This window comes from Lactuca saligna, chromosome 9 (genome assembly GCF_052625555.1).
Source record: "Lactuca saligna cultivar CGN05327 chromosome 9, ASM5262555v1, whole genome shotgun sequence".
In the NCBI taxonomy this organism is placed as follows: Eukaryota; Viridiplantae; Streptophyta; class Magnoliopsida; order Asterales; family Asteraceae; genus Lactuca; species Lactuca saligna.
In genome coordinates, this window is record NC_136425.1 from 139999165 (window position 1) to 140009101 (window position 9937).

Genomic DNA, 9937 nt, shown 5'->3' on the forward strand with positions numbered 1-9937 from the left:
CGTGTGCAGAAAAATCTAAACCCTAATCAGGGTAAGTGATGGAACTACTCGATAAAACATTATTACATACCCTCCTAGGACGTATAACACTCATAACGAGGCTTAATGGGGTTTACAAACCTTGCATTTCGAAGCTAAACACTCGCAAAGCTCACAAACAAAGTCTCTCTCTCTCTCCTAAATCTCTCTCACAACCTCTTTCAACTTTTTATAATCACTCGGGGCATCTCGACCCTTAACTTAGTCAAAAACCGCTCAAAACGGGAAGTTTATATGAAAAACAACTATTTAGGGCCGAAACCGTAGAAACTGAACCCTAAGAAGCGAAATTACTAAGAGCCGAAGCTGAAGGTCCCTTTCAGACCAAAACCATGAAGACCGAACTTCCAAGTGAACCGCACTTCCAAGTGAACCGAACTTCCAAGCGAACCGAACTCTAAGCGAATCGAAGTAGCCTTTGGCCCGAAACCTCTTCACCTTCGCTCCTCTTACCCATTCGTCTGCCTTTGCTTTCGGTTCCCATCAACGAGTTTCGCCTGCAACGCTGCTTGGACCAAGCCTTCTCTCGGTTCTTAGGGACCAAGCTTCGCACCAATCGAACTCTCGCCTCTGAATCTTGGATTCTCGCAGATTCGCTTCTTGGTTCCGATTTTCGACCACTTTTGCGTTTTAAGCCCGTTTTTCATGATTTTAACATGAGATTTTCACCCAAACTCATATTTTGACATATAAGACCCTATATATATATTCATATCTGAATCACATTTTGGGGGAAATCTTTATCTAAGAATAATATCTTTTGTACAAGATATTGATTATGAGTGTTGACTTTCCCATAAAGTAACGTCACAAGCTATCTCCCATACCCACTCTATGACAACCTCCAGTCACTATTCATCTCTAGTTAGTCAGCTATTTGTCCTCTCACACTCTTCTCCAGCAAGTTATCTTGATCAAAGGCTGGAAAAATCCTTATCTCTCCTCTCACAACATTCACTCTTTCACCAAAAAGCAAACGTATCTCTGTCACTTTCCCTCTCTAAAACTTGAAGATTTCAAGGCTGATATTGAGCTTTTCACTCACTTTTGGTAAGTATTTTCATCCCACATTTGAACATTCTACACACCTTCACTCAAATCATGGATTTCTTACACAAATATCGACATATTTGTTCTTAGCATCTTCAAATCTCCAAGCATCTTCTAAGTGTTCTTGACTTGGAAACATCTTCTCTTCATCATCCATCCCAAGAAATCAGTCAAGGTGATACAAGTTAAAACTAAAAACTTAACTAAATTCAAACATCAGCTTTCAACAGGAAAGTTAAGGTTCATTCACGAACTGTTTTGACCAACTTAAACTTAAAGTCTTTCAAAACTGTTTAATATGCAAATAGTTCAGGTTTATACCTTTAAAATGACTACTTTCACATGTTCATACGACTTTTCTACAATTTATGGTGATTTTTACAAAACTGCCTATCACTGTAGCTACAACTTCGGACCAGTCTATGAAGTTTAACATTTTCACACAAGTTAGAGATCACTAAAAATCATAATAAAAATGATGAAAAAACTAGACACATTTTTAAACTCTCAGAGTTTACGGATTAAGTTTTTGACTTCGTATCATTTTTTGTGATTTTTCTAAAACATTATAGAAAAGTTAAAAACTAGTTAAACAACTTACAACTTTTATAACACTTTGTAACATGTTGAGCAAAGTGTTTATCTTTGATGACTTCATATGTTACATGTGTTTTCTGTTGAATGACATTTATATAACAGAAATCACTCACTAAAATGTAAGAGTTCTTTGTCATTACAAACAATACAAGATGAAACATGATAAGTATAGTTATGTTTTGCTAAACTACTACTTACACAGAAAAGGTTTTACACTTAATACAAACGGGTTTCATTTACTACACGATAAACTATAATAGGTATAGTTTATGGATTTCACATTACAAATATACTAAACGAAAAGGGGGTTCAATCCCACCACAGAAAAGGTTTTACACTTACATTACACGTAAACTCGTTATCGTAATTTGTGAGACTAGTCTTCATTGTACTCTTAGAGTACGAGTTAAAATGACTGTTAGTTATAACCAAAGTCTCTTGTAGGGAGAGTGTGATAATTGTGTATAGATCTATATTGGTATTGACAACCCACACCCATGCTGCTTGCAACAGCTCGACCGATCAGTCGGGGGTGACAAATGTCATATCTATTTCGACGCCTGAATAACATTGCGTGCAAGTCATCTCTGTCATTGTATGGTTATAGCGACTCACATAGGGAGATAACGACACATATAGTTTATGGGAATTTCTACATTCAAAAGGGGTTTATCTATTTAAAACTATATACATCGTTGCAAGTATGAAACATACATACACTCGGTCTTGGGATTTAAGACTACGTAACATTTTATAAGGAAAATATTGGATTTTTCTTGGTTATACATATCATTTGCAAATAAAGGTTTTCAAACTCTGCATCCAAAAGCTTATGAACTCACCAACTTAATTGTTGAAACTTTTTCAAAACTACTTGTATTCTCAGGAAACCAGTAAAATAGGTAACTACCAGCTTTTGAGGATGGCACGCTATGGAGTCAGGGAAAAACATTTTGTCATTATATTGTAATTGATTTTTAAACATGTAAACTTGTGAAATCATGTAATTTTCTCGATTATATTTATAATGGTTGTATTTACTTTGATCAATAATATACTTGTTGTTGTGATACTATACATGAAGTCCTCCACCCCCGAAAATTTCCGCCATCCTTGGTTTGGGGGTGTGACAGGTGGTCCATTAGCTCTAGTTTCGAAGGTCAGTGGTTGATAAAATTAGAAGGAAGTTGCTGAGAACGAGAGTTCTGAGGAAGAAGGTCTTATTGTTAACTCAGATGATGAAGTTGTTGCATTTTACTCCAACAACAAGGTGAATCAGTTTTACAAGAAGCTATTTAATGCGAAGATAAAGTCTGGAGAAAAGAAGGGAAGTTATTATGGGAAAGTTAGTGAGGAGAAGAGGTTTGAGAAGAAAGAGGTAAAAGCTGAGGATTCAAAACAAGAGAAGAAACTGAAGGGTGACTCGGGTATAGACTGTCATTATTGTCATGGAGCAAACCACATGGTGAATGATTGTATGCTGAGAAAGAAAAAATAGAAGAAGAACAAAGTGAAGGATGAGACATATTATACTGAGAAGCTGGAGGAAGTCAAGAAAAAGTCGAAAAATCTTTCACTTGTGGCTAGAGGAGAAGATGAAGATAAGGGAACACATCAGATACGATCATCGGGGTCTGATGATGAAGAGATGAGAAATCCAACCCATGGGGCCACGTATGCAAGGTACTAGGATGTTGAAGAAGAGAATGTAACGTGCAGGTGCTTCGTTTCAAAGTTAGGAGATAATGCACCAATGACTGCAAATGTACGTTCTCTACCTCAATCTTTTAACATTCCTTCTTCTGCATATAATTCTGTATTAACTGAGTTTGATGATTCTATTACTTATGTGAATAATCTTGTTACTTCTGCTAGTAATGAAGCTAAGAAAGCTAGTACTCAGTTGATAGAAACTCAAAGAATCATGGAATCAAATAAGTCTAAGATAGATTGTTTAGAGCTGCAGATAACAAATATTATGATAGACAGGGATAATCTTAGCACTGATAATAAGATTCTATTGAAACAGAGGAACATCTATTGTAATACTGCTAAGAGACTCTATGGAAAATTAACTAAATTACATCATTTGTGTGAAATTAGTAGGGAACAACATAGGAAGCTTCTACCATTCTTAGTTTTCGAAAGAAAAAAAGTATATGAAACTTCTTATGATTGCAAAAAGAATATTTTAGATTTTGATAAAGTTCCCAATAATCGATATGCATATTGAATTGTCAAAATTGATGAATGTCTGGATTCTAATGAATTAATTGACATTGTGAATGTCACCTGAACTAAAAAAGAACAATTTCAAATTTTGAAAAGAACTGAGAATTCGAAATCTGACAATCAATCTAATTTTGCTAATATTGAAGATAATTCTGACAATTTTAGCGAAATTAGTGAAATTAAAGATGTCGACTATTCTCATTTGTCTGTCATTAATGTCACATGTTTAAGTAAAGGCAAAGAAAAATATAATAATTTGTTAGCTAAGACTGACACTGATCAAGCCTCCACTTTAAAAGTTTGTGATTTTGATCATGTTAGTGTCAGAGAAAATCAAATTGACAGTAGTGATGATGATGAAAGTGATGATGAAAGTTTGAAAGACACAAACACAAAAAAAGATGTTTTGAAAGAATGTGAAAAATCAAGATTTGTTGTTGATCAGGTGTATGGTGAAATAGAAAATTTTGACAAATTAATGAAATAAAAAGCTGCTCATTATTTTGAAACAAATACGGTTGTGAATCCCAATTTCAAGTGCACAGATGATATCATTTTTCAAATCAAGTATTTGTTACGTCTGGAAATGTTGAAAATATCAAACTTGAATTTAACAAATTAGTAGATGAAGATAATAAGAAAACTTCAAAAGATGGTTTTTTCTCTAATCAAACTGTTGTCGAAAATAATCTAACAAAGAATTCATACATTTTTTAAAGACAAAAGCCTCAAAGAACATCGGTTGTAAAATCAACAATTTCATAAGATGTTGAAACACAATTGGAAGTCAAATCACAAAATGTGAAAATAAATTCAAAAGAATTTACGGATCAAACTGACAAATTATTGAAAGAAAATGGAGTTTCAAAGAGACATGCAAGAAAGAACATCTTTTGGCAAATTGTTGCGTCTCAAAAGAAACAAAATGATTTGCAAGAAAAGCACTGAAAATAAAATGTCGGAACCAGTTAAGACAATGTCTTCATCAAGTTTTGTTATAAAGAAAAATTCAGCTTTGTCTAAAAAGAATTTGTCTCAATCAACTTCATCAGCTGATGTTTCGAAAATACAAAATCGAGAAACTAAGTTTTTGTCATGAACTTCAAAATCACATATCATGACAAGAAATTTTCAAATTCGAAAAATTCATCATTTTTGAGGAAACTTCATTTTAATAATCAAACACGGTCTTTCACTAATGGTTTTTCAAAATCATTTCAATCTAAAACCAATTCATTCTCAATGAAGAAGTCTTAACAGTGTTTTGAGTCGAAGGTTGAAACACAAAAGGTTGATACAGTTTACTCAAAAAGAAATGTAAACTTTACACCACAATAACCAAATTTTCCCAATCCCCCAGCACAACAAGCCTTTAAAGTTTCATTTACCAAGGGAAGATCATATGTCCAAAATATAGATTATTGGCTTGAAGGCAAAGGAAAGTGTTATCAAAGAGGACAATACCCCCAACAACAAATCAAAAATGCTTATGAAGAGTATGTGAACAAAATGTCGAATGTCAGTTCATTATCGAAAGACTCGATATCTTCACTTAAGGCATGCTGTCCTGTTTCGAAAGAAAATGCAACAAAGTCACAATCTGAGAAGACAAAGGTGAAAGTTAGAGAAAGCCCAAAACTTTAAAAAAAAGTGTATATCTGATCCTTTACCAAATGAAGTGGACTTAATTGATAGTGTTAAATCAAAAGTTCGTAATTGGATTTTAGGATCTTCATTTCACAATGTGTTCCAAACTAATCACAAAGGACCCAAATAACCTTGGGTACCTAAAATTTTCCACTGATTGCAGGTTTTATGTGACGAACAATATGATTAAAAATGGTATATCGATAGTAGTTGATCTCGTCACATGATTGGAAGGAAAGAGAATTTACGTGATTATCGAAGTTTGGAAAATGCTGATGTTGTGAAATTTGGTAACAATCAAAAGTGTCAAGTCAAGGGATATGGTAAAGTCAAGAATGGGAAGTTTACTGTAAATCGAGTTGCTTATGTCGAAGGTCTTCAACATAATTTGATTAGTGTTTTGCAACTTGTTGTGGGCACTGGAAATCAAGTTGTATTTAATGAAGAAGGAAACATTATTTCGAATGTCAATACAAAAGAAGTTTTGCTCAAATCCAAAAGAAAAGACGACATGTTCATTCTTGAGATAAAGTCTATTGTTGGTATTCCCTCAGTATGCTTACTTTTGAAAGCTTCATCATATATTAGCTGGCTTTGGCATCGAAGATTTTCACATTTGAATTTTCGCAATTTAAACAAATTGGTGGCTCAAGATCTGGTAAGAGGTTTACCTGTTTTAAAATTTGATAACGATACTTTGTGTGCAACTTGTGAACAAAGGAATCAGCATAAGCAAGGTTATCCAATTATCATAGATTTGAAGATTGTCGAACCATTGGAATTACTTTACATCGACTTATGTGGACCATCGACAGTTGAAACTCTCAACAAGAAACGATACATTTTAGTCATTGTTGATGATTTTTTTCGAGTTACTTGGGTTTATTTTCTTAGGTTAAAATCAGAAGTTACTCAAATAATGATTGATTTGATCAAAAATATGGAAACAAGCTTGAAGAAGAATGTTCGCAAAATCAAGAGTGATAATGGTTCTGAATTTAAGAATAATGTTCTTGATGCTTTTTTAGTTGACAAAGGGATTTCCCATAATTTTTCTTCACCCTACACACCTCAACAAAATGGTGTAGTTGAAAGGCGAAATCGATCATTTTGTGAAGCAGCACGAACAATGCTCATTTATGCGAACCTTCCTTAATATCTTTAGGCCGAAGCAGTCTCAACTGCATGTTTTACTCAGAATAGATCTTTTATTCATCGAAGATTCAACATTACTCCTTATGAAATTATCAATAATCGAAAATCTAATGTCAAATTCTTTCAGATTTTTGTTGCAGATGTTTTATCACGAATCTCAAGGATAATCTTTCGAAATTTCATTCCAAAGCTGATGAAGGAATTTTCTTGGGTTATTCTCATAATTCGGTTGCATATCGAGTGTTGAATAGACGAACAAGGAAAATTGATGAAACATTCAATCTTAGGTTCGATGATTATTATATCAAACAAGTTGAAAAGTGTTTCGAGCAAAAACCAATACTTAATGAATCAAACGATGAAATTGAAAGTGTTCATTCGTCTGATTTTGATTATGATTTAATTTTTGGTGTTCCAGATAGGGCTGCGGATGCTGAAATCAATGCCCAAGATAATCAACTTCCAGAATCATCAAGGCAGTCTGATTGTTTGACATTCACTCAAGCTGCAGTTGATGAAACCTCGACATCATTGTCTTCTAGAAATAGTGAAAGTATGCTAAATGGTCAAGTCGAGGGGGAGCGCTTGCATTCGAATTCTCATATTGAGTGGGAGCATTTTTTCGAGGGGGAGAATAGAAGAATGGATGCTAATGTTGAGGGGGAGCAACCTATAATTGAAATTGTCGAGGGGGAGCTAAATGTGTCGAATAATAATCAAGATGAAAATTTTCATGATCTATCTGACAATGTTTCTGTTGCAGGTTCCGAAACTGAAGAAATGTTCAAGGATGAACCATTAGATTTTGATCCAACATATCCTCCAATGGATAAATGGGTTAAAAATCATCCTAAAGAACAAGTGATAGGAAATCCACATGAAGGAGTGCTAACAAGAGCTCAAATATGTGCAAAGAATGAGGTACTCAATACTCATCAAGAGTTTTGCATTTTTAATGTTTTTATTTCAAAAATTGAACCAAAATCTGTTAAGGCTGCAATGGAACACTCAGATTGGGTTGTTGCCATGCAATCTAAATTGACTGAGTTTGAAAGAAATAAGGTTTGGAGATTAATTCTTAAACCAAAAGATCTTTCAATTGTTGGGTTAAAATGGATTTTCAAAAATAAAACCGACAAGGATGGTAATATTGTTCGAAATAAAACTAGGCTTGTTGTAAAAGGTTATTCACAATAAGAAGGTATCGATTATGAAGAAACCTTTGCCCCTGTCGCAAGACTCGAGGTTGTTCAAATATTTTTAGCCTATGCAGCACATAAAGACTTCGACATCTATCAAATGGATGTCAAATGTGAATTTCTTAATGGAGAGCTTGAAATGACGGTATATGTGGAACAACCTCCAGGTTTTATAAATGAAGAATTTCCTGATCATTGTTATATATTAGATAAAGCCGTTTATGGGTTAAAACAAGCACTAAGAGCATGATATGCAACTTTAACCAACTTTTTGAAAATTTCAAAATTTAAGCAAGGATCTGTTGATCCCACTCTTTTCAGAAAGAAGGTAGGAAATCATTTAATGCTTGTTTAGATTTATGTTGATGATATTATTTTTGGCGCAAATGATCCTGGCTAGTTTAGTGAATTTGAAAATTTAATGAAGAGCAAATTTGAAATGAGTAATATGGGAAAAATAAACAATTTTCTAGGATTGAATATTCGTCAAAGCAGAGAAGAAATTTTTATAAATCAAGAAAATACACAAAGAATCTGCTTGAAAATTTTGGCTTGACGAATAGCATGAAATTACGAGTACCAATAGCAGTTGGAACAAGGCTCACACCTTCGTTAGATAAACCAACTGTTGATCTTACTTTATACAGAAGCATGATAGGTTCGTTACTTTAGCTTATGACAAGTCGACCTGACATTATGTTTTCTATTTGTGATTGTGCCAGATATCAATCGAATCCAAGAGAACCACATTTAACAGTAGTGAAGAATATTTTTCGATATCTCAATGGCTCTATTTCGTTAGGATTGCGGTATCCTTCGAAAATAGGATTCTTCATGCAAGAATTTTCTGATGCTGATTTAGGGGTTGCAATATTGATAGAAAAAACACAAGTGGCGTCAATTACTTGATGGGGGTTAGTAAGCTGGCAATTGAAGAAACAAACGTGTGTTTCGATTTTAACAACAGAAGTAGAATATGTGGCTGTGCAGCTTGCACTTCTCAAATCATTTGGATTCAATGCCAACTACATGACTAAGAAATAAATATGAAGAAAATTCTTTTGTATTGTGATTCACAAAGTGCTATACGCATTTTCCACAATCCTGTGCAACATTCAAAAACTAAGCATATTGCTCTTCGATATCATTTTATAAAAGATCATGTTGAGGATGACAATATCGAAGTTCACTTTGTGAAAACCACTGATCAACTTGTTGATATTTTCACAAAGCCACTAGATGAAAAATCATTTGTTCGAATTTTAGCAGGATTAGGAATGATCGAAAGATGTTCAGTTCCATGATGTGATTCGAAAGAATGATAAGGTGAAAAAGGAGGATAGCTGTCGGAGTCAACTGTTACTGTTCATAGTCAACGCTTCGACATGCTTCGCTTTTGACATTCTGATGAATGGATAACATGAAAAATCTTCGCAAGTTTGGTACATTTACTTTTCTTGTTTTCAAATATTTTTTTTGAAAAATCAAAAAGACCAAAAAGATTTTATTTTTGTTTCGTTTTTCAGTTATCGAAAAATCAAAAAGACCAAAAAGATTTTATTTTTGTTTCATTTTTTCAATTATCAAAAAATCAAAATGATCAAAAAGATTTTATTTTTGTTTCTTTTTTCAATTTCGAAAAATCAAAAACTACAAAAGATTTTCTTGTTTTTCGGTGTTTGTATTTGTTTTCTTAATGCAGATTTTGACAAAGATCATTGATACTTCATGCTTGCAGTTCTTGGGTCTGGTAGATTTTCGATAATCTTTGTACTAGTTAGGATGTCCCTAGAAGAATGCTGCAGCATGTCGACCCAAGCCTCTTTTGACTCAATGTGTGATTTTGAAGCCTTAATGAAGTTTTCATCAAGAAACTTTCTACCCAATCAGGATATATTCACATTAGTCCATGAGCTACCTTACTCTTCTCATATGAGTTAAGAGTTTACTGCTTTCTCCATACATAGCAGAGGTACTTACGAATTCTTAGCCAAATCTTTTCATCCTAAAATTCTTAC